Source organism: Haliotis rufescens, unplaced genomic scaffold (assembly GCF_023055435.1).
Source record: "Haliotis rufescens isolate VD_foot unplaced genomic scaffold, xgHalRufe1.0.p SCAF_1, whole genome shotgun sequence".
In the NCBI taxonomy this organism is placed as follows: domain Eukaryota; kingdom Metazoa; phylum Mollusca; class Gastropoda; order Lepetellida; family Haliotidae; genus Haliotis; species Haliotis rufescens.
In genome coordinates this window covers 10774501-10799760 of record NW_025963779.1, presented here as the reverse complement: position 1 = coordinate 10799760, position 25260 = coordinate 10774501, and the positions used below count along the sequence as shown (strand labels likewise).

General features: G+C 40.7%; 1 protein-coding gene across 17 annotated transcripts in view; it reads right to left on the bottom strand.

The window, feature by feature from the left end:
• LOC124147497 (potassium voltage-gated channel protein Shaw-like) overlaps nucleotides 1-25260 on the bottom strand; it is a 136869-nt gene that overhangs the window by 66448 nt on the left and 45161 nt on the right. For 16 of the 17 annotated variants that reach the window (XM_048381672.1, XM_046518179.2, XM_046518120.2 and 13 more), the window contains exon 3: nucleotides 2807-2875. The gene's annotated coding sequence lies outside the window, so the exon portion shown is untranslated. Of the gene's footprint in view, nucleotides 1-1588; nucleotides 1827-2806; nucleotides 2876-25260 lie in introns of those variants that run through there. The other variant, XM_046518127.2, reaches the window with a different exon arrangement.

The following is a 25260-nucleotide window of genomic DNA, read 5'->3' as shown; positions in this document are numbered from 1 at the left end:
ACGATATCTCTTCACCTGAAGCGCTGTAGGAGATCTTACCTACTTGTGGCGCTTTGAAGACAGGGGTATCACTGTGGGAGACACAAGAGGGCGCTACATTTAGCAACATCTCAAGGCGTTCTTGGCCTACCTCTATTTGAATAATGAAGGGAGTCGATGGAAGAACCCGGATCAGGCACATTGTACACTGAGATCAACGGTTTACTACACACTTAGGTAACAAACCTATTTTCATGTATGACACACAGGTAATTCGGTGATCTTGCATTTGAGGATGCTTTTAGATAACGTGTACTATGTAATTTGTATTCATCTAAAGAGTGTTTAGTGCGATCTGAGTGATCGGTATTTAATAAAAACATTTCCATGATTATAAGAAATACTGAAAGAGTCCATTATGTGATTCAAACTATATCATGAGCATGTGTTTTTGAATTACTGTCAAATAGTGATTACAACAGATGTTGCGTGAAAGTGAGCCTATCCTGTCCACTAATACGGATCAGCTGTTTACTATATGGCCAGGAGGATAGTGTGTCATCCTGTTCCGACGGCGTGGATCATGTCCATGCGCTCAACAGATTGTTTCCCGTGACCAATTATTATTACGGGCGGCAGCGATTTAATACGTCCCCTCGTCACAACGACCTGGGTTCGATTCCCCACATGGGTACAATGGTGCCCCGTGATATTAGTTTAACATTGCTAAAAGAGGCGTAAAACCGTCCTCACTCACTATAATCGACTGAGTCAGTGTACAACGCTAGACGTGACCGTTACTAGCATCCTGCATGATTCATTGCATCTCCAAACTTGCGTCCATCTCAGGCCTAGCTCCTACCAACGCCTCGTTGCTAATGCCTGTCACTCGCCTCCAACATAAATCACACAGGCCATCTACTACCTGAGCTTGATTTACCGGTTTCTACATACCAGCATAACGAGGCTGGCCAACACTCTAACCACCAGTTTCCTGTACTTCAGTGTTAAATGATATTTGCGAGGAGGGGATGGATATCACATGCCGCTTATACGAATGTCAAAAATGTGGCTACATCACCTGTTTAAAGTTCATAGACATGTATGCATATGTAAAAACTCGCCGGAAATGCATTCCAGTAGCTCGGTTCATCAACATGTTTGTATATGAAACAACATTGAGTCAAATGATATTTCAAATGCAAAAACATATCGAACAGTTACGCATCGTGACGCATCGCATCGCATCTTTCAAGTTTATTAACACAATGATATTGATAATAATATCATGAATAAGCTTGGAATCTTATTTTCATTGAATGATGCCAGCAGCGATTCCCGTACAGTGCTCTCATGTTGTATAACGTCCCATTTCTTGTTAAATACAATAGCCCGCTTCAACTCTCTCACATTGATAGTTAACACGGATAAGTTGGACATCGTTGTATCAAAGTAGGATTGCCCGGTCCTGGTGAAGTCCTTGAACAATATATCATTACTGGACCTCTGTTAAGTCGAATCGGTTGTCTCAAAATTAGTTTCGTCCCAAATGACAAATTGAAGCACAAGTTTCCACTGACAAGTCAAACGTATAATTATGTGAACCTACCGTGTACACCATCGACGCCAAAATACAATCACTTGTACACAATATCGTCTCCGTCTCCGGTCAGAATTGGTCATCGTGAAACCTCGTTAGTTCGTATTTCGTACATTACTCTGGAAATTTCACCTACAGACAATGTTAATAGAAACTTCACCGTCCGGAATAATACGGTTGAGCCGTAGCTTCCACGAATACGAGTAGTATGCGTCAGAGTTCCTTGTGCCAGCCATGGCACACCACTCCCACCAGCAGCGCCCCCTACCCCCGACACACAAAGGTAATGATGTTTGTCCGTTCCGTGCCTGTCTTACAATGCAGCACCGATACAATCCAACATAAAAGCGGACATCTCCATTCCTGTCTAGCCCATGCATAAATCATAACACTGCACTCTGATTTAAACCTGTACACTTTATCAATATATGTTATTAATAGAACCGCATTGCTAAATGGCTGTGGGGCTTTGCCTTGTTACAATTGTTGAGACTGTCTGCAACGGTGTTGTTGCCGTCCAGGACGGGGCTGCGAGTGACGCAACGGAGCATGGTGCGCATGAGGTGCTCGAGTTGAGCTACCCTCCCGATAGTCCCCACTGCCCTTTCCTAATTCTAAAGTAGCAATTATCAAGGGCTGTTCTCTAATCCCGTTCCAGAAGCCAACAACACGGAATCAATACGCGGGCACCGGGTGAACGGACAAGACTAAGATCCATAATGGTTTTCAATTCATAATGTCCTAGTTGGGCAAAGATTGGGATGATGACACGGCGTAATTGTTAATTTATCAAAAATTAATCTAGGAATATCTCCGAGGACATATTACATACAATCACGGTTACCCTCATTTAATCAGTAGTCACTGGACATAACGAACCCCACAGGGCTTTCAAATTACTTCGCTATATAAGAAAATAGCTATTAATGGAAAGTACATTTCCATTCCTTTGAGATTTAGATTAGGTCCATCGTGGCTAATCTCCTTATACCTACAGTTTACTTTATACAACCGTAATCTTAATACTTTTGGAAGTCGAAAAATTGTAATACTGTTTCCTAATTGATTAATGACGTTTTGCATGATTCAAAACTGTAATTATTCATTCTCTGCATAGCTACAAAATGAGTCTCAAACGTCCAATGATAGATTCAAAAGACGCCCTTATGACCCACTCTGAAAACAAAATGGCGACAAAGAGAACCGGAAGTCGTCTGCTTTACTTACCAGTTCATTAGTAGCAGACGACGGTTGAAGCAACAAAGGACCAGCTACTGAGCCCATACATGTGGTATCCTGAAAACAACAGAAGCATATCATTAGCACACTTTAGTACCATTTCTCTAAATACATGTATGTAAACATGATTAAATGTAATCTAAAATACCTTACTAATCTGATCATTAGAAAGGACCACAGGCAAATACCATGCCATGTGTCTGCTGAGTAGAACCTATGGTCATGAAAATCAGGCAGTCATGCGCACAAATGTAACATAGCTTACATCCATCCCCCACTGCAACGTCAAGCCCATGTTGCAAAATTGACCAAAATATGAAACAAGAAATGTACGCTCTAACATTAAAAACAGCCTGCGTTCAAAATATCGGGCGCCATGTGCTCCACCCACTACAAGCATAACCACCATGTATTCATATCAACTAGCCCCATACAAACACTACGTACATCTACCTTACGTTGTGTCGACATTGACTTCATATTCTAATGACATTAACAGCTGGTATGCGGCAGATGGAACATATGCTTAATAAGCTAGTATGCATTTCTTAAAAATAAATAACCAATAAGCAAATAACACACACATTGTCACTGATGACATCAGCTGACATAAATATTGTGCATATGCTACTTCCCTACAAATCACTGTAATCTAAGGCAACACAAGCGTGTCTGTGATTGCAAGTCTTTCCCAATTCTGCCAGGAAGAGACGATCTTGTATAAACGGTATGATGTTCTACATCTGTCACTGCCTCTTCCATATATCCAAGCCAATATAGTTATACGCTTCAAGCCAGCCAGTTTTTAGGATATCGTTTAGGAGAAATCGGTTCAGGATAATACAAACTGACAAGGATAGCGCCTGGTGCTCATGCTCTGTCTGTTATAGGAGAATGTTCTGCCTTCAGGCTACAGATACATAGGCATGTCCTTCTCTGTGTAAGACATACGCTACTTCCATTTCCACCTACTGTTTGTGTTTGTCATCTAAGGGCAAGGCTACCTTTAATTTCTATTAAACATCCCCACGAAATCTCTTGGTGCAAAAACGTGTGGTCTAGATTTTAATTCGCCATCTGAAGAGGCGTAGAAACTAAGACTACGTTTGAAAAGAAAACTACAAAGAATTTAACTGCTGTCGTCCTCAGATGGGTTCAAATGATACCAGTAATACATTCAAAAGGAATGGTATTTACATAAACAGGAACACGAAGGTAAACGGTGTGGTATTGTTGATGGGAAATATTTCTGAACTTCTAATCAATATACAAATACTACTGGGCAATCTGATCGTGTTTGCCAATTTTCTAATGGCTCGCCGAGAGCCAATGACATAACAATTAATGCAGCACCACAGTTAAATATGAGATACATCCACACAAGAGTGAAAGTGATTACCTTTACATGTGTGTGCATGCTTAAAAGCTGTTCCATCAAAAGTTGGAACGGATCAGCTTGAGGTTCAACTGGCCGCTATGACTCAACCACCAACACAACAGCCAAATCGCTTCAGTAAATTACACCACATTTTTTCTGAAGTAATTTGCAATAAATGGTAAATTGATTATCAGATTATCGTAGATATCATTTGAAGCTCATTCTATGTAAATAGCTACCGCTAGACAGGGCAATTGTTTTTAATCAGAAACTAAAGCGCCTGGTCCTGTTAGTGCGGCCCTGTGTTGAGTGTAATTAACTAGAATAGGAAATGAATATTCATAAAGGCATTAAGAAGATGCTATCTCCCTACCTCTTGCTGTAAGGAAGATTCGGTTTGCAATGAGTTCCCACTGAACCATATGATTACTGTCCCAGAATGCATTTTGGGGTTCCTTAATTGAGACGCAGGTCACACGGAATGGGCCTTCGGGCCAGCAGAGCGCCTAAATAGGTAATATTGCTGTAATTGTAGCTCCTTGAGAATTATTACAATCCGCAAATTAATTCTGTCTTCTATGTATGAGTTCAATGATTGCAAGAGAAATGTAGGTTAGTGGCATACTTTGTATTGTAAGTATCATTACACCAACAACATATATATGTCAGTGATAATGATACAAGCCGAGCTGTATGTCATAGATTATATTAAGTGAATGCATGTCAATGAGAGCACTGTGGTACAGTACACCACAGATATATAAGCTATTGGAAAGTCAAGCTTTCTTCAGGTTTGAAAATTAAGTCAGTCCCTGGGCTTTTTTTCTGTTACATGCTAAAAGATAAAGAAAATTTAACTCATATAACATTTTCATTTTCAGGGTCTAAATATTAGTCTCGTCCCAGCGCGAAGTCTGCTTTCAGAGTAGGTCTCTGGTTCTGTTATCTCTTGAGACCATTCTAAGGATGCACATATCTCTATCTAATAACATTAGGAGTATGTGCGTCAATGTGTATAATGTCACACACCGCAGGTACTTGCTGTTAATGTTAAAACTGCAACATTATATGTAGAGAATCTCATCTGAGTGTCTTCCGATATCAAACATATCAACACGAGTCGACAAACGTTAAAAACCTAGAGTCTTGACCATGGTGAATTAATATTTATCATTTAAAATCATTCTTTCAACTTTTGAATTTGTAAACAGTAATAACCACTGTCTTAAGTGTAGAAATTACAGCTAACCACTTTTAATGCAGAGATTAGTGACGTCATTATATTGTGACGTCATGGTAGTAATGACGTCACAATGATCCGCAAAGCATTGTGTTCAAATTTCATTTCTTGACCTCGATATCTCCTGTGGAAGCCAGCTGTGAGTGATAAATCATAATAACACACAATCCGCAGGCATGGTATATGTATATCATGGTTTGTGTTATTAACTTATCTCTGCCAATATTAGTAATAATGTTTATTCAATTCGTATATACGAATGTGTGTAATGAATATTCTTAAGCAGCGCATACCACAATGTGCGAGTGTTGGTATCAATTACTATTTCTGTCAATATCTTTAAGGAAATACAATGTATAGCTCATGCTTGTATATAGAACGTATCATAGCAATGCTAATTTAACACAGCACCATGGAAACCGCATGCATGCTGCAACAGTTTGCATGACGATGCAATATAGAAACCACAATGACATATGCAACTCAATTACGCTATATTATCAATAATAAAAGTGACATCGCATGTAAAAACGAAATGGAGAGCGGACAGTCGGTGGTTCGATCTCCTGGGGTGGGTTGTACAAAGCTATCTTAGCGCTAAGGTGATTGTAACTCCCATACCTTAACATAGACTTACGACGGATACTACAGTAACCGGGCGTACCAAATGGTGTTTAAAGATTGTACTTGTGGTTACCCCGCCTGGAGCTTGGAGTGTAATGTGTCTGAGTGGGGTATACACACACACACACGCACGCACGCACGCACGCACGCACGGACAAGTGCATGCACAACGCTATACAAGCCCAATAATCTGGAACACGACGATAAACCCCAATTCACTGCACAGAGTGAGTGAGTAGGTTGGGTTTTACGCCGCTTTTAACAGTATTCCAGTTATATCACGGCGTGTCAGCTTAATGTGGGAGGAAAGCCCGAAGTGATGCAGGTCTCAGACGTTTACCACTTCGGTGAAACCCACGAGCACGGGTATGGTGCTGACAAACCTAGAAACATAATCGGGGCGAACCTGGATTCGAACCCACAATCATAGGTTTCTGGGGTGCCCAAGGGACGCTACTCTGCACAGCGAATCGCGGCGCCTTAGACGACTGGGCCACCCGTGCCCCCTCACTGCACAGAACCTGAAACGAATTCATACATAACACTCTAGCATATCATGTAAACAGTTAATACACGATAACAGCTGTGTATATTCAACCGCTGTTACAGCATACATCATCCTTACATATCATCACGTGACTTTGAACATCTAAATATGGTATTTTCCAACCACAATAATCGCGGGCCATTGACAAAAACACATCAAAGTCTCCTGTTTCTCAAAGTGGTTCATGTGATGATATACATAATGACAACTTAAAACACATTCCCATGGAGATTTATCCAATTAGTATACATGCTATGCCCATACGGAAAGAGCACCATTAACTTCAAACGTGTTCATATGGACCCTTGTCCTGCGAAGCACATTCAAACAAACTATGCAGAAGTAATGATCACAGTAAAATCAAACCCTTCATCACGTGACCTCAAGACTTCCGGTCAAGGCTACGATACAGTGGTCATCAAGAATTCATGCCGACCGATGCATGCTCTTCTCGAGGGAGGGAGAATCTACCCGCAGCCACTAATTACTTCTCCATATTAGCCGGGGGCGTCTTCGTGCTTATACTGATCCAAGTGGAACGTTCGCCCCTACATAATGGCTGAAGACACACCGTACGTTTGTGTATGGGAGTTTAATGGTAATGATGAACCTCGTCCAAAATGAATAATGAAATGTGGAGCTCTACCACAGAACGTGACCTTAATTGGCTCAACATTGAGTTGTTGATAATATCAGATTGGGTGAATGTATTACTGCATCTGGGAAGTTATACAATGGTTGAAAACAAAATGATAACGTACATACAGATTAAGAGATGGAATTTATGGACATCAACTTCTTCGTTATGAGGAACATAAAGATTCGGAATATATGCTTACTCCTTCATCATGTGAATGAAGTAAGCATTCATAATTAACCTGAAAAAGGAGTAAGCATATACACCGAAACGTTGTGTTCTCATAATAAAGAAGTTGACATCCATAAATTCTCTCTCTAATGTGTATCACTTCCAAATGCCATTCAAAGATTAAATACAGTTAGTTTCCATAAGTTCCATAATTTGATGATTGTTTTGATATGGTATTTGGTAGAAGTTATTTGTCCCAAGTTGAAAAAGATTCAATTGAGAACTTATGACCAGAGCATATAGGCATATAGTAGTAACACCAGTGCTACTATTATTAATGATAAAGTATTGAAGTTATCCATCCAAGCGTGGTATATCATAAAGACCATGCACCATGAAAACAAGCAGGTCTACAACACTTTGGCAAGGTCAGCTTTTTTCAGGTCTGAAAATGAAGACATTCTCTTGTCACTTTTCCATTATGTGTTAAAAGACAATTTAGCAAATAACATCCTAATATATTTTTATTTAAGAGAATTTTCAATTTATGTTCCTAATGCGGCCACGAAAAGATACTCGGTCATATTTCCGTATCCCACAACTGTCTTTATGCTTCAAAAAATGTTCTGATGACGCGGTACTTTGCACTTCTAACTTGTCAGTTGCATACACTATTCTACTTTCAACACTGATGTGTGTCTAGGTTGCAAATAAGGACCGAAAGGAAGCGGATTCATAAAATTACAAATCGTTTTAACTATACCAAGAGAAATAACAAAATACAACAAATAATAGGTGTTTGTTTATCTCAACAAGACTGAAATAATATGCAACACATTCGAGGCCATTGGATAAAACTGCCTCGCAATCACAGCTACATATATTTCACTAGAAATTTGTTCCGATTGTGTGCTGTTTCCCACTTGTATCTCATCCTGATTGCAATAACAAACAATTGCTCACTGATGAAATTACAAGATGGCGCAGAAACGTCACGTGACCTTCGCTATAAGCTGTGGATGCACGGAACTGTAATAAAGCGAACGCGGAGTCAATTTACTTAATAGACATTTCTCTGAACCTGTGTGTACATCAACAGTTCTGTTAGCCTTCGATTTTCCTTAATTTCATTATATGCTTTGTTCCCCCGAACCCTCTCCGTGGTGGCGCAAAACAGATCTACGTAATCTGGCAAACGACACTTTACGGCTCAACAAAACCGTAACTTCAGTTGAAATTTAATTTTGAAAAAGAACTATTTCACAAAGTTGTTATATGTCCTCAATTTCTTCGCTAATTTGTAAATCTTAAGAAAACACTATCACGTTCCCAAAGCATGTCTTTTCGTTGTCAAAAGGATTCCAACTTTTTAAAGGTACACTTGTTTATGGTGTTGGGTATATGCTTGGCTAAGTAATCGTTTCTGTTGATTGAAGGTATTCTAACTTGAATGCCACACAGATAGCTTTCCTATATTTACCATCGTTTATCATCCTATCCTATCATGCACGCTTTATTTAGACACAGACACAATCTTGACATAGTTCCTGCAAACACATTTAGAATGGTCTTGTGTCTGAAGTTTCTCTAAACCCTTCTCACAAGCGCTGATTTCAGCTCTTCTTTGACTTATCCTTTAGTCTGTCACATATTCCGACGCAACGAACACATCCTGACAATCCTGAAGAATTCAAATCAAATATGGGCAAAAGATATTTGTATGAATATCCATATTTACCAAAATCTATCTCATTTCATATGGTATATTTTCAACAGTGAACAGACAGTCAGGGCCACAATGGGAAGGAGTTGCGTTAATGACCGAGTGAGTTGGGATTGACGACGGAAGATTCCCGCAATATCATGGAAGATGCCCCCAGACTTCAGTTATAGCACAACAAATTGGAAAGGAGAAGGCCATGAAACGAACTTTACAATAGTGCCATCAATTTCACAGCTTCATCTTTGATTCCTGACGTCGTCCTTATTGATGCTTCCCATTGCCCCTAGTAAACATATCACCGAACTAGATCCATGGTAGAGTCTGTCCTACAGGGTGATTCAATGGTAGGGCCTGTCCTACAGGGTGATTCAATGGTAGGGCCTGTCCTACAGGGTGATTCAATGGTAGGGTCTGTCCTACAGGGTGATTCAATGGTAGGGTCTGTCCTACAGGGTGATTCAATGGTAGGGCCTGTCCTACAGGTAGATCCAATGGTAGGGTCCGTCCTACAGGTAGATCAAATGGTAGGTTCTGTCCTACAAGTAGGTCCAATGGTAGGGTCTGTTCTACAGGTAGGTCCAATGGTAGGGTGTGTCCTACAGGTAGATCAAATGGTAGGGTCTGTTCTACAAGTATATCCAATGGTAGTGTCTGTCCTACAGGTAGATCCAATGGTAGGGTCTGTCCTACAGGTAGATCCAATGGTAGGGTCTGTCCTACAGGTAGATCCAATGGTAGGGTCTGTTCTACAGGTAGATCCAATGGTAGGGTCTGTCCTACAGGTAGATCCAATGGGAGGGTCTGTTCTACAGGTAGATCCAATGGTAGGGTCTGTCCTACAGGTAGATTCAATGGTAGGGTCTGTTCTTCAGGTAAATCCAATGATAGTGTCTGTTCTACAGGTAGATCCAATGGTAGGGCCTGTCCTACAGGTAGATCAAAGGTAGGGCCTGTTCTACAGGTAGATCAATGGTAGGGTATGTTCTACAGGTAGGTCCAATGTAGCGTCTGTTCTACAGGTAGATCCAATGGTAGGGTCTGTTCTACAGGTAGATCCAATGGTAGGGTCTGTCCTACGGATAGATCCAATGGCAGGGTCTGTTCTACAGGTAGATCCAATGGTAGGGTCTGTCCTACAGGTAGATCCAATGGTAGGGTCTGTCCTACAGGTAGATTCAATGGTAGGGTCTGTTCTTCAGGTAAATCCAATGATAGTGTCTGTTCTACAGGTAGATCCAATGGTAGGGCCTGTCCTACAGGTAGATCAAAGGTAGGGCCTGTTCTACAGGTAGATCAATGGTAGGGTATGTTCTACAGGTAGGTCCAATGTAGCGTCTGTTCTACAGGTAGATCCAATGGTAGGGTCTGTTCTACAGGTAGATCCAATGGTAGGGTCTGTCCTACGGATAGATCCAATGGCAGGGTCTGTTCTACAGGTAGATCCAATGGTAGGGTCTGTCCTACAGGTAGATCCAATGGTAGGGTAGGCACATGGTTGAAATCCTTAAGAAGAGTGGACTGGCGAGGAACCAAGGTAATTCTTGGAGATACCAGGGCCCACTTGCGCAAAGCAATTTTAGCGCTACGACTATTGTAAGCCTATGTTCAAGTATGGGAGTTACGATCATCTAAGATCCCCCCCCCCCCCCCCCCCCCCCCCACACACACACACACACACACACACCCACACACACACAAACAAACACACCGTTGGGTTTCTGGGATTCCAGGTTGGAATTGGGCCCCAGTAATCTGGGAATGTGTCCCTACTCTTGGTGATACGTATATCTCACCACAGTGGAACCAGTCCGTGATAGAAGCTAGCTAGATAGGTGGCACTGTTTATCCAAACACGGGAAAGCCGAGCCGGCACCCTGACACCCCTGTCACTCGTATCCAGCACTGAACGACGCCAGTTAAGTCAAGTGGACGTTATCGCGGGAGGATCGAAGTGAGGCACGTGCGCGTTATTTTGATACAATCGGGCCAGCAGTTTCGTGTTGTTTGTATCAATTTGTATCTGACAATACCGTGGAGAAACTAAGTTATCTAGTTTCGCTGCCACCAAGCTGGTTCTCATCAGTGTTGTGGCCATTAGAGTATCAGAGGTTCTGTCAACGATTTTAAGGTATACACTACAACATGTTGTCCGTTGCCACGTGACTTGCAAAATGCCCAGAGAGCACATAAAACTTACTACGCCAAATATTCAAAGGTCCCATTTGGCCAAAGGTGAACTGTTGTTAAACTAGCCAAATTAATTATTACAGGAATGTTATAGCGAAAAGGTGAGTGAGTTGGGTTTAACGCCGCTTTTAACAGTATTCCAGTTATATCGCGGCGTGTCAGCTTGATGTGGGAGGAAAGCCCGAAGTGATGCAGACGTTTACCACTTCGGTGAAACCCACGAGCACGGGTATGGTGCTGACAAACCTAGAAACATAAACGGGGCGAACCGGGATTCGAACCCACAATCATTGGTTTCTGGCTTATCCAAGGGACGCAACTCTGCACAGCGAATTGCGGCGCCTTAAGCGACTGGGCCACCCGTGCCCCTTATAGCGGAAAAAGGGTGTGTGAGTACAGGTCATTGGGTCGATAACATTTCCACTTAATCATTTTTTCCTTCTGTAATGTAGTACGTATCTTAAAGCAGTCGACACATTCTAGGATCACAGACATAGAAAGATATAACCATTCACAAGTCGGCATGGCGAAAAGAGGTAAGCTGTTATCGCCTCCTACCATTATCGTGGGACAAGAAACGATCAGACAGTGAAGCGCAAGTTGCAAAATGACCAACACAATTACAAAACAATAACAATATAAGGACATTATAATGTTACTTAAAGTTGGTAAAGGTAGAAAACAAAGTCAATGAGTTTGGTTTAACAAATAGTTAGGAGATGCTGTTTTTAGACCTTTACTACTTTGTTGAAACGAACGAGAACGGGTATGGTGCTGAGAAACCAAGATATCTAATCTGGTATTCGAACTCATTATTGGATTCTGGCATGTCAAGGGACGTAACTCTGCACATCTGATTTTAGACGACTGGTCTACTGGTGTTACATACACAAGTGAACTATGATAACGACCTCGCCATGGCTTATCCATCCCAAGTAAAACCACAAAATTCGTTGAGGGAAAACATAAACATAACTCCGCGTATTGACAGCACAATAACACTAACAGTGGACTTGGTGACCCTGTCAGGAGATTTCATACATTAATAATGCACAAACTCTACAACTGCGCCCGTGGTCAACTCTTGACAGTCTAATTTACTTGAGGCTCCTGATTGATTCTTGGAGGCATCGGAATACAACGCAAACAACGGCAATGTTAGGAGTATAGACATTGCCGGCTAGTAATCTCCCTTACAAAGACAGAAATCGAATTTGATTAAGGTTATATGCGTATGTAAAATTGAGACATATTTCACGGCCGTATTATGATTTGAACCGGCGTTGTTTTGATTGCTTGCAAAGAGGTCAAGCAAACACGACCCCCTGTACTGAATGACCCAGTCTTTTCAATCAGTTTAAAAGCGGTCTTGGTAATTTGGATGGATTTTAGAAACCTTATTCCCGTTCGAGATGACGAGGAATCGAAATTAGAGTCTTTTGATACCCCTGTCTGAGGCAGATATAAACACGACGCTATTGTTGATCAGGTCATATTAGACAAAGCAGTGGCACCTTTGAGCACTGCTAACGTGTCCAACATTCTTTGAATAAACACTGTATTATATCTCCATTTAAATATGATACACTTGACTCCTTTCAAAATTCATTTCAAGGGACGTGATGCCAAAAATACCCGTCATATCAAATTACACTCATGAGCGAGAAACATCCGGTGATAAGTCAGTGATTAGAAAGATCGTTCTGGCGACGTCACTTCCGAAACGAGGCTTTGATGGGTCCAGGGTATTTATCATAAACACTCGAGATATAGTACCTTGGATAATCGAGGATGGTTTTCCGCCGTGCTCGCATTTGCGCAAGTTTTCTGCAACAATTTCTTATTTTAACTGACATATTTGAAATATATCTGACATAAAAAGAAATAACCTCGTCGGAAGATGTTAGTGAAAGCTAGTCGAAAAGGAACAGTTTTAACATACATTATAAGAGGGCACTGATATATTTTCGTACTTGGTGAGGCCGACGTGATCTTCCGTGCGTTCGATGCATAATTTTAAAATGCTAATTGTTATCCATCTTGGCATTTATATGCACAATTACTGTAATAGTTGACATTAGAGTACAAAATAACCAAAATATTCAAGACATGCCGTGGAGTAGGTTGGTAAAATATTTCTATGGCACGCAATAAAACGACTTTAACAGCCAAAGTCAGAACATGAACGACAGTCTAAGTTTGGGCTCCATTTATTAGGCGGATCTTTTCTCACTGAACGATGATCAGCAAAAACAAATTGCAAAACCGCCGACAGTGGATAGAATTTGGGCCACCATTTCAGAACAAAACGAGCGCTGTGGAATTCTTAATGACTTTACAGCTTAGTCAAATTGACATAATTAGCATAGCTACTGTAACACCTGTTTGCGCCGATACACAAGGATACCATTGAAATGAAGGTTAAAAGTGAACTATTTTTAATCGACCTCAGTGTGTGGTGCAGGACTGTTGCGACTAGATGAAGGCCGCTTTCTACACAGAGTTTGACTCTTTAAACCTCGGAGATCAAAGACACCGATCAGAAAATGAACCAGTCTATTAGATGGGCAAAGGCACTAAAAGAGAAAACCAACCTAGTGGATTTGAATCAAGTCAACTTGGCCACGATGCACTCGCTGACTTTGGCCATCCAGCAATATCGAGATAGCACACCGTTAGAAAACGTGATGGTCAGAGTTGGTGTTTCTCAAAGGAGACTTGATTCATGGCCCCGGGGATTGCGTGAAAACATATCTTATCGTGTTCCCATTATAACCGCCTTATTTGTATCCAATACACTTCAGAGTGATCTTGTTTTGATGCTTCATGCGTCTAGGGCCTTACCCAACCACTTACGCTTGATAAAATGCATTTAACTTTTCCAGTATTGGCGCTCTGAGTAGTGGTAATTTCACACATGACTTGACTTAATACAAATGTAACTGCTAACATGAATCTATGACTGGGGCCAATGGCAGGATACAAAGAAAAACCTTCGGAAATCAGAAATATATAGTGGCATGGTTTCTTTAATTTGGTTATGTTGAATAAATCGTCAGGTGCAGTTAGGTTACTTCAGGACCAGTGTTCACAGCTGATGATAAACTACATCTATGAAACAAGACGACTGATGCAAAACGAACTGGTTGTGACCTACATCTGGACTCGTATGCACAAAGCGATCTTAACCTATTTAGTGTTTTGTGCATGTGACCCCGAATTACCATAGGGCGATGGGGTAGCCTAGTGGTTAAAGCGTTCGCTCGTCACGCCGAAGACCCGGATTTGATTCCCGACATGGGTACAATGTTTGATATTGCCGTGATATTGCTGGAATATTGCTAACACGGCGTAAAACCATACTCACTCACTGAATTATCACAACTGAGACCCCCTTCTTTCACATTCGTCTTGAGGAAGCTGGAAGAAAGTACATATCGTATGCTTTAACCTTTTGTATACAATATATATTACTGAAAGTGGAGGGGGGGGGGGGGGGGGGGGGGGGGGATGTGTCTTACCCTGGCTGTTTCACTTTGTGAAATTGTTTCAATGTGAAAAAAAAGCTTTTCACAGTTTTCATTTGTTTGTGGTCTTTATGTCATTGAAGGAGCCTGATTTCCATCGAGTTAAAATCCGTTATTGCTTATTCCAAATATTGCCTCCTTTGACCTAAATAGGCACCGCAGAGATAGCCATCATCGAGCGGCTGTGCCACCGTTCAGAGGAACCAGTCAATTAAAGCTACAGGTAATACGAGGGGTTTGGTATCAGCGCCCCCTACCGGTGATTCATGCAACAAATAGGCACAGGAATAAACTGCTTACACATCTTGTTAATTAGCTAGACCTGAAACTAATCAAGCGACTGATTGTGTGTAAAGGAACGTCGCTATCGGTAACACTTTCAAGCAACCTTAGACCATGCATGAAATGAAAACGAGGCTAGAGCAAAATTACTTATTCCTATTCAGGGTAAGTAAAAACAACAATTTGGCCGATTGAGATTTTATAACTTTACAATTTGGACTTTTTGTACTCCCTGATAAAGTTCACAAGAGATGACTATGAAATTAGGGCATATACATACATATACGTGTATTCCGATGAAAATTTTAACACATGTACCAAAACGAGAATAACGGTGTAACCACCTCTTGCAATAATTTCACCAATATTTGTAATAACACATAACTGACTACGTAAATCACTGAAGCTCCGCAAACACAACAAGCACCACCTCCCGCGTAGCCAGTGCATATGCACGTGCAAAAGAGTGGTTATTATAGATTGAAAAAGTATGATTTAAGTATCACAGGTTAATTACCACCTCAAAGGTTCATTAACTAAATCCAGTAGTGATAGATGCACTAATGTTTCTGCCAATAAACTCGCCGCGAATCTGGTATGCATTATGATTACAACTCTATAGATTCAGACGCTGCTGGCATTAAAGATGAATGCGTAGTTTCATACAGTAAATTTTAAGATCCGCGTCCTGTTCACGTCATGTCATTGGAATAACCTTGAGCCATATGTGTCTGAACCTTTGTTTGTTTGTTTGTTTGTTTGTTTGTTGTTTAACGCCGCACTCAAAAGGAAAAAGCACAGGCCACGGTAGTCCTGCACCATGACCGTGGAATATATTTATTTTATGAAAAAAACATAATCTAGAAATGCATACAAAAAGTAAGTCTAGCCAGCTCAAGCTAGCTCTATTCCACAAATCAGCATAGGGAAAAAAATATTTTTTTAGAGTCAAGAAGGATATTGTGTTATATAAGATTTCAGAGACTAAATGTTAGTCTAAGGCCACGGCTGCCTCCGGTAGGGCAGGATACACACACCTTTTCGCCAGCAAGGATATCTTCACTACTTAATAGTAAGTCCTGCTTATTTGTCCATCGTATGTCATGTTACGGCAACTATATCTCAAAGCAAAGTTTTATTGTAATCCTAACGTTCATTAATTTAATATGCCTCTGTCATTACCAGATACATATATTATGACAAATCTAGCAAAATATCTATATCATGCAAATGAAGTAATCAAATACGAAACTGAATCTTTGAAACTTGTCTGTACTCAACTTTTGTACACAAAGGCCTGTGGCCTATATTGTCGGAATCGTTAAAAGCGGGGGTTTCTTATGATTCAGCCAGGAAAGGAGTTTGTCGCTCTTATTGATTGTAAGATAACAAGCAACAGACGTACATCACAAAGGGGGCAGTCGGGTAGCCTAGTGGTTAAAGCGTTCGCTCGTCACGCCGAATACCCGGGTTCGATTCCCGACATGGGTACAATGTGTGAAGCCCATTTCTGGTGTCCCCCGCCGTGATATTGCTGGAATATTGCTAAAAGCGGCGTAAAACTATACTCACTCACTCACTCACTACAGCACAAAGGATATGGGACAATTTGATGGTAAACGATTATAAACGACTGGTTGATTGGACAATATAGAAGCTGTGTGTTAATGGTCCAAGAGAATAGTACATTGTGGCACTAAACAAGATAATGTGTCATGGTGTCATGAATAAAGATCATGGTCATCGGTTCATGGTAGGACATTATAGTCAATGGCTTGATGGAGTAATAATATAAATTCACCTGTTCATACTGCAAAACAATTGCAATGCGTCAATGCTTCAAGATGATGGTTCAAGATACAAGATGGTTCGTTCATAGGGTCACAGTGCAACATAATTGTCATGGGTCCATGGTACAAGATTGTGGGTCAATGGTTCGTGGTACAAGATTATGGTCATGGGTTAATGGTACAAGATAATGGGTCGTTTGTTCATGGTACAAGATGATGGTTCATGGTTCAAGATGATGGTTCATGGGTTCATGGTACAAGATGATGGTTCATGGGTTCATGGTACAAGATGATGGTTCATGGGTTCATGGTACAAGATTATGGTTCATGGGTTCATGGTACAAGATGATGGTTTATGGGTTCATGGTACATAATAATGGGTCATAAGAATTGGTTCACGTTGCGAGACTCTAACCCTATGTCTGAAAAACGATCTCAACTAAAAACACTTGATGTTCATTCGAACAAATATTTCCATAGTTCATTCCGTCATAGATATCCATCTGCAAAGAAAATTTTACACTACAAACCAGGAGACCAATTAACAATAGTTCACTGTCAGGCAAAAAAAATGCATTTGGTGTATGGAGCAAATGTTGGCCTTTTGTTGTGCATGTATTCAAGATGTGAAGAAATCAGTACTGTATACAGAGGAGGTATGCAATATGTAGAAACACTGGAAGAGAATGGTAACCAGGAAAAGGAGAAGGACAACTAAATGTCGGTAATCACCAGAGATGGAGTATAAATAACAAGAGCTAAGTACTTAGTACTGTATGCTTTGTAATGTAGTGAGCCTATGACCTATACAGATGATGAAAATAGGATTATTACAAACTATTCATCACAGTTGTTGTCGACAGTTAATAGTTGTCTTTTTCCATAATTATGTCTACCAATTAACCGTTTGATGGCGAACTATGCACGGCAGTAGCATACCAAGTAATGCAGACCTAAATCTCACACTAAATGTATGGGCGGTGAGTAGGTGAGATGGCTTAACGCATTTAACTGTATTTCAGTCAACACGGCGCATTCGCTTGATGTGCCAGGAAACCCTAACGTGATTCAGGTCGTTGACCCATGAAGTGAAACCCACGGGCACGGGTTCGTTGCCGATAAAAATATAATCATAATCAGGTATTCAAACCCCCGATATACTGGGTCGTCTTAGGGACGAATCTCTGTACAGAAAGTTGTCATGTCGTAGACCACTGGGAAACCCATGCCCTCGATATCAACATAATTTTACATTAATTGGTTTTGCTGATGAGGGAATCGAACCATGGTCCTGACAAGCGAACGTCTCGAACTACCCTCCGGCACGCTATGGGGACATATTCTATTTCCAGCTCTGAAAGACCAAGTGCAGTGAGTCAGTTTGCCAACATCTAGCGTCATTAACCTTTACAAGAGACTTGAATTTCATGATTTTGTTGACACATGTGCCAGGAAAGAGATTCCGAGATGGTCTTTATAGTGTTTCAGGCTATTCTGAGAAGGAATTTTACAGACGTGCATTATCACGAGCGTTAAAGAAGATAAATAAACGTTTGAATTATGCTTTCATAGCCATATTTGCGTTTGTACAAGAAATGCGTCAAAATAATCGACTAACAAAACATGCAACAAATACTCTCAACAATCTATCAGTTACCCATCTTTAAGTCTGATAATCCAAAACAAAAAATGGTGTTCCAAAGAATGAACATAAACAATATACCTTTTGATCCCACAACACAGGAATACACTTCACAACATAAGTCATGACCCTTCTAAACCATACAGAATCAAAGGTGAGGTGAAATTGGGTTTAACGTCGCGTCCAAGATTATTGCACTTATATAGCGACGTGCATGCACGTGTGTGTCTGTGGCTGCTTGTACTAGTCCGGACTGATGCCGATTTATAGTGCTAGCTCACTGAGATACCATGCCGCAGTTTTACATGAATACCCCACTCGGACACAGTATACTGACTCCGAGCCGACCAGTCCTTGTTTTAGCGCCTTAATGTCGAGCGCCAGACAGGGTAACAACAAGTACCATCTTTTAACGTCTTTTGGTATGACGCGGCCGGGGATCGAACCCCGGACATTCCGCTCTCCTGGCGGACGCTCTACCACAAGACCACGGAGGCGGCCTACAGAATCAAAGATACCTGCGAATTTAATGACATTTTACACAAAAGATAACAATACTTGTAAGTGGTTAAAATGATCTCAACCATCATAAACATCATAAACATCATAAGCAAATGCTGGATGTCAGCAGATGTGAATGGACTTTAGGTACAGAGGCGTTGAAGGGAATTAGGTGTATCAAACCAGAATTCCAATCACAAATACCGGTACATATAATATTTTGCCGGCCTATCAATTAACCAATTGATAACAGCCTCATGACTGGCACTACCATGATGCTCTGTATTAGTTGATTTCTGCATGTTGTACATCCCTTTGTGAAACCACACAACAAATACAGCCACTCTTACGAACACACATCAGCCATATTGGCTGCTTGAGGAAAACGAAATCTCGTTGCCCACGTAACCGATCCGAGACTTGGCTCTGACTTGAAATCTTTACCCAACAAAATATCCCTGCGTTAAGTATATCATTCAAATGCCTAATGTGATTCAGAAATAGTTATAATATTTGTCTTATTTCGTTTGTTGACATGGCTGTAAAACGTCAACTAGCGAGCAGACACTCAGCTGGAGGCATGGTAATAGGACTGTATATATTCAATTCGGCGATGTCATTGTGAGTCATACATACAGCAGTTTCCTTGACAATATACAGTAATCTCACCAGCATGTAGTAGAGAGAGGACATGCCACAAATCGATAGCCATATTCCTTAGCGTCATCATGCGAAAACAGTGAAGCCCAGATTGTGCGTTTCTATCAATGCATGTTTCATAACCGAACCCATCCCCTCACAGAGAGTTGAAGTCGAACATGTGGACTAATACTTAGTCTATGAAAACATTAAATTATTCTTTTTTAAAAACTGTTTTGCTAAACACGAAATGAATAGGAGACCAGAGAATCTCTTTATTTTTAGAAACTGAAGAAATCAGGACTTGTAGATTTGCAAGCGATTTTTCGGATATTTGTGTTTCGGGGTCTGTATTAGTCTGTCATACAGACCCTGAAACAAATATATCCAATACAGCCCATGCAAGTCTATAATGTTTGACAAGTCTAGATTTCTGAAAATGAAAAATGTCTCTGGGCTCCTTTTTATAATATTTGATAACTATAATTTAACAACTTTTTTTCTGTAAAATATGTTCATTTCAGAGACTAGACGTTAGTCTAGGTCTGTAAGAGTGTTTAGTATGACGAGGGTATGTCAGTGATAACTTCCTGGAAGAAACTCGATGCTGCGTGGTTTCAGTCCGGTTTAGACAGACAGATGCTCATCACGGTTCTAACCCCATTACCCAAGCCATTTACCCATGCTGATGTGATGTTTGAGGTCCCATGTACCAATTTAGAGTTTTACAAAACAGGCGGTTTGGAGTTAAAACACACCGTACTGTAAAATACATGATGGAAGCTCAAAGTAAGATAGAATCCTATTTGTTCCATAAAACTTTCTTGTAAAACTGAAATATGAACAAACAGCGGCGCATGTTACTCAATAGAATCACAACATCGGCAACAAAAACAACGCTGAGTTTATATGTTCTTCATGTTGTTTCGCGATTTGGTTCAATGGAAGCCATATACGAAACTGTGCAAACCGTGGGGGGTTTGCGGAACGTAAACATTTAATCTTCCCAAATGCTGGGTAATAATAGAGTATGCAGAAAACACATCCAAAGGGGCTACTAACTAAAGCGTTCTCTGTTAGCGGAACACTTAATGGGGTTTTTTTTTCAGGCAGGAATTATTATTAAGCAACAGCTTGTTTATGTATAGGAAAATACGAAACTGCGGGGATGAAATCCAACTTGCAACAAGTAGGCATACTGCCACCGTCTGGCATGCCTTGGCAGACGTGAGATTTCGCCGAGCAGACGACTTCCGTTAAAATACGTCTGGTAGATTCCCGCCACTTGGTGTCGCTGGATATACTTCAACACAGCAGACGATCTGAGAAAACGCGGGAAAACACAGGGGAATGCTGCTCGAGATTAAAACACGAGCTAATGAGATCTTTTGATGCACACCTTCATTGAACAGATCCACCAAGGTCTCTGTACCAGCATGGCAGCGCTGATTAGTTATAGAGAAGATCAACGGGGGAACCCCGAGAGAGACATAGGTTATTTCTGGCCTTATCTGATTCAGGCTTAATTGTACGAGGTTAAAATACCAGTATAACAAACATAGAGATGCTTGAACGTGATCAGCTGGAGACTATTTTCAGACCATTTAACAATTGTAAAACGCATTCATGATGGTTTCAGCTTGTTCCCATTATTCCGAAGATGAACAGGACAGCATTCATTGAAGTGAATAAGTGAATGTCTTTTAAGCCGCAGACAATCAGCCACATCGGGGCTGCATGTGATTAATCGAATTCGAATGGTTGTCAGCATGAACGACAATCGACGCCTAGGGTAACCGTCGGGCCACGATGACACATAATCCAGGTCACACAGAGTAACAATCGTGTCCTCATTCCTCATAGTGGGCTTCTAATACAAGCATGGGTACTGCCTCAACATTATCTGCATATGTATTACCTGAATTTGTCATAATGTGTATTTGAAAGAGGAACAATTTTTCATTTACCAATGAAACATTTTTAGGCAGAATGTAGGGAATATATGACTATCAACTTCACACCAATGTGATAGTTATTCACTAATGCCATTGTATTCATGTTGATCAAATCAAAGACTGAGTTATTTCAAATGTTGGTCCGTGTCTCCCGTGCATTTGTATAACGAGTTTGTCAAAACAAAAAAAATCACGAGGAAACAGGGAACCATATGAACTATTCATCCTCAAATAAAATGAGAAAGTTGTTTGAAATAATATAGTGTTTGGATTAAATCGATTTACATACATCAACAAAAGAAATATAGGAATTACGTGAATAAAATAGTGTGGCCGGTTTCCAAATATGCACGTGACAAGGCCTAACTGCGGCTAGGTACCATGCATGACCAAGCTGATTCTGTGTCATCTTGCCATGGTTCATTGCTCATGCTATCACCCACTGATTTGCCTGCCCAAACTTGATTAGAACTGCCACCTGATAGAATTGCATATTGATGTTGTTTACTGCTTAAAACAGCATTCACTCACAACGGAACACGCATCACAAAATCGCGAACACATATTTCCAGGCACAATCAGGTCGTGTTTATATTCCCTGATTGTACATATCAACTGTAACATGTATAGCTTGTCTATCGATTTGGGTTGTGACTTTGAGTTGGACGAAGAATAAGGCCAACATGGTTATTGTTTCCAGCTGTCGCATGATGCCATGAATGAAATGGATATTTGTCTATGAGTCAGTGAAGCGGATTAACGCCATCGTCACGGTCCTGAACACTGTAATATATATGCGGCATACACGCTATTACAGAAAACAATGTACACTGTTCCACTCTAACGAACTGATATCTGCTTGTAGCTACGAATCCCTCCTGTGGAAACGTCCTTATAGAGATCGATGCATATTTCTATTATAATATGTTTATTATAATACATGTAGTTTGTACAAACATTGTACCCTGCGCTTTGAGGGTGCTCGTTCTTGCTTTGTGTGCCATTCAAAAATATTCTGAACTAGAGGAAGACATCGAGTGACACCCAAAGGCTGAAAGACCTAAAGTAACACGTGACCGTTATTAGTCATAACGGAATTCCCTTTCTACATAATACAAGATATTATAAAGACCACGTGTGACATATGTGTGGAAAAACTCAGAGACGCAAAAAAAAAGAAAAAAAGTAAGCTTTGCTTGGGGCTTGAGCCGCCCTGGACGACTCCTTTAAGGGTAAATTGTTTGGGAACTGGTGTATAAGATGTCCGCGGTATTCTTCAACGTGCACTTGAGCGGCCCTTGTGAAGGCAGCTGCATAATCATCATCATGCTTCTTAAGAACATTCTTATAAGAGGTATTCGTAGCTGCGTGTATTAACGGCCAGAGAAGTCGGACAGTAAAAGCCGAGTTGTACTCAGCAACCAACATACATCTATTCAATATGAAATGGATCAGCTTCACGTCTTTCAACAAGACTTGGACTGTTCTCAGTCTTCTGGCGTGTACACCAACCCTGCTGTGGAGTTGTAGTAATCCGTATGATTGAAGCCACCCTCACGCATCCTTCAAGATAAAGAGCTCCACACACATATATACCGAGTCCTATTTTCTATCTTATCTCGCCACCATCCTACAGCGTAGGGGACATGCAAAGCTAATTTCCTCCTTCCATGCTCTCTCTCTGTGTCTGTTATCACTTAGTATTGCCTGTCTGTGTCAAGACCCGGATGTTAAGGTTTATCTCCAGGTCCGTGTGTGTGTATCTACATACGGGTTCCCTTAAAAAGCCACTTGGAAAGGATGGCGAGAAAGTCATGAATGGGAATACACATGATGCTCGTAAGCTGACTCTGTATCTAATTAATCACCTGGTCCTGATAAGAAGAACATCAGAATCTTGCATAAACCTTTCTTACGCATGAGTGCCCCGTACAAATTACAGTAGTCACGGGTTTCGTACCAAACCGATCTCAAAGGGGAGATAATTTAAGAGAACCATGTCAGATAACCTTTGCCATTTGGGAGACTTGTTCGCATTGCTGAATTATCAACGGTAAACGGTGAATTAATATGTGGAGCTGTATAATGTTGCAATTGGGAGTAATACACAAATAATTTGTCACTAAACGGTGTTATCATCACATTAACCTCTCAAAACCCCATTACCTATTTATCACTTGTCAAATATCTTTGTACATCCGGTTCCGTATATTTATTCTCTATTGAATTTATGTGTTGTTATGTATCAGTTCGGAACGAACTTAAATCATTTCAAACTGCTACACCTGGGGACCACAGGGTACCAATCCAAGTAGGCCTCAACTTAGAGAATCAAAATGAAATCAGTGGACGATGCTAACCGCACTACTCCCTCCAAATATAATAGTCTATCGCATATAAAGCACACTCTTAAATAAATATCAATCCATCGCAAAACAATCCCCTTCCGAGAACAACGCTCAAAATGAATGATGTACCGGCAATAAATACTTCAAGGAACAACGACCTATCCAAATCGTACAACAAAATGTATCTTCCAGTACACCAACCAAGAAGTGGTTGATAGAAAAGATTGAAAAATAGTGAAAAAAATTAAAAACGGGCATTTTGTAATCAGCAATACTGTGATTATCAATCCCAAACCATTTTATAGAGGTGGTAGAATGGGAAAAGCGATTGCTCGTCACGCCGAAGAATAGGGTTCTAATCCTAATATGTATATAGCAATTGATTCCGCGGTTTTTGATTGGCTAGCCAAGCAATTATTGTGGCGTTAATGTTTCATAGACTGAAACATGATTAGGCCACCAGCACAGACGAACTAATGTCTTCTGGTTGGCTGACAAGGTCTTGCAGTATCTCTATGAACGATTACCCTGATTTCAGGTTGTTTTTTATGTTAATAATTAAATACGCAGTCGATGAAAGTATTAATGTTTACGTATTTATTCATAAGAATGTGACTTCCGTATGATCCTTTGGCGTGTATGGATGTATAAACGGAAAAATCGGTGTGCATATCGGGCCTACGTACATAACTCAATAAACGCCAATTTGTTATTAAAAAGCCGATTCTAGATTAAACCTTCTGAAGAAGTCCTTGGATAGTGTTCTCCGTCATGATTAAGCTGTTATAACGCTCAAAGCGGTTTAAAATGCTCCCAAAGAGCGTTTTCAAAAGTGCACCTCTCGTATTTTGTCAAACAACACACCGAATTTCACGTAATAAATGATTATGATATCAATGTCCTTCACTGCATCAAGAACACAGTTAAATCAAATTAATAGGCGCTTATCTTACCGCTTGGCATAATTATACGTTAAAGGTCAGAGAGTATGAAGACTGGGAGAGAGTCTGGAGGTTGCCAGTGAGGGTGGTAAGGTGTGTTAATCACTGTATTATCTGCACCGTAGCTGCACTCCCTTCTTAAACAATTAAATCTCTCCTTTTCTTATCTTTTACCCCCCGTTTGACGTGCCCCAGCATTCTTACCCACCCTGTGTTACATACGGGTTACTTCACCTCATGCACGTGCTAGGCATGAGGTGGCAACGGGTCGCCGTGAGCCCGATTGTACCGTGTCTTGTTTAATATCATG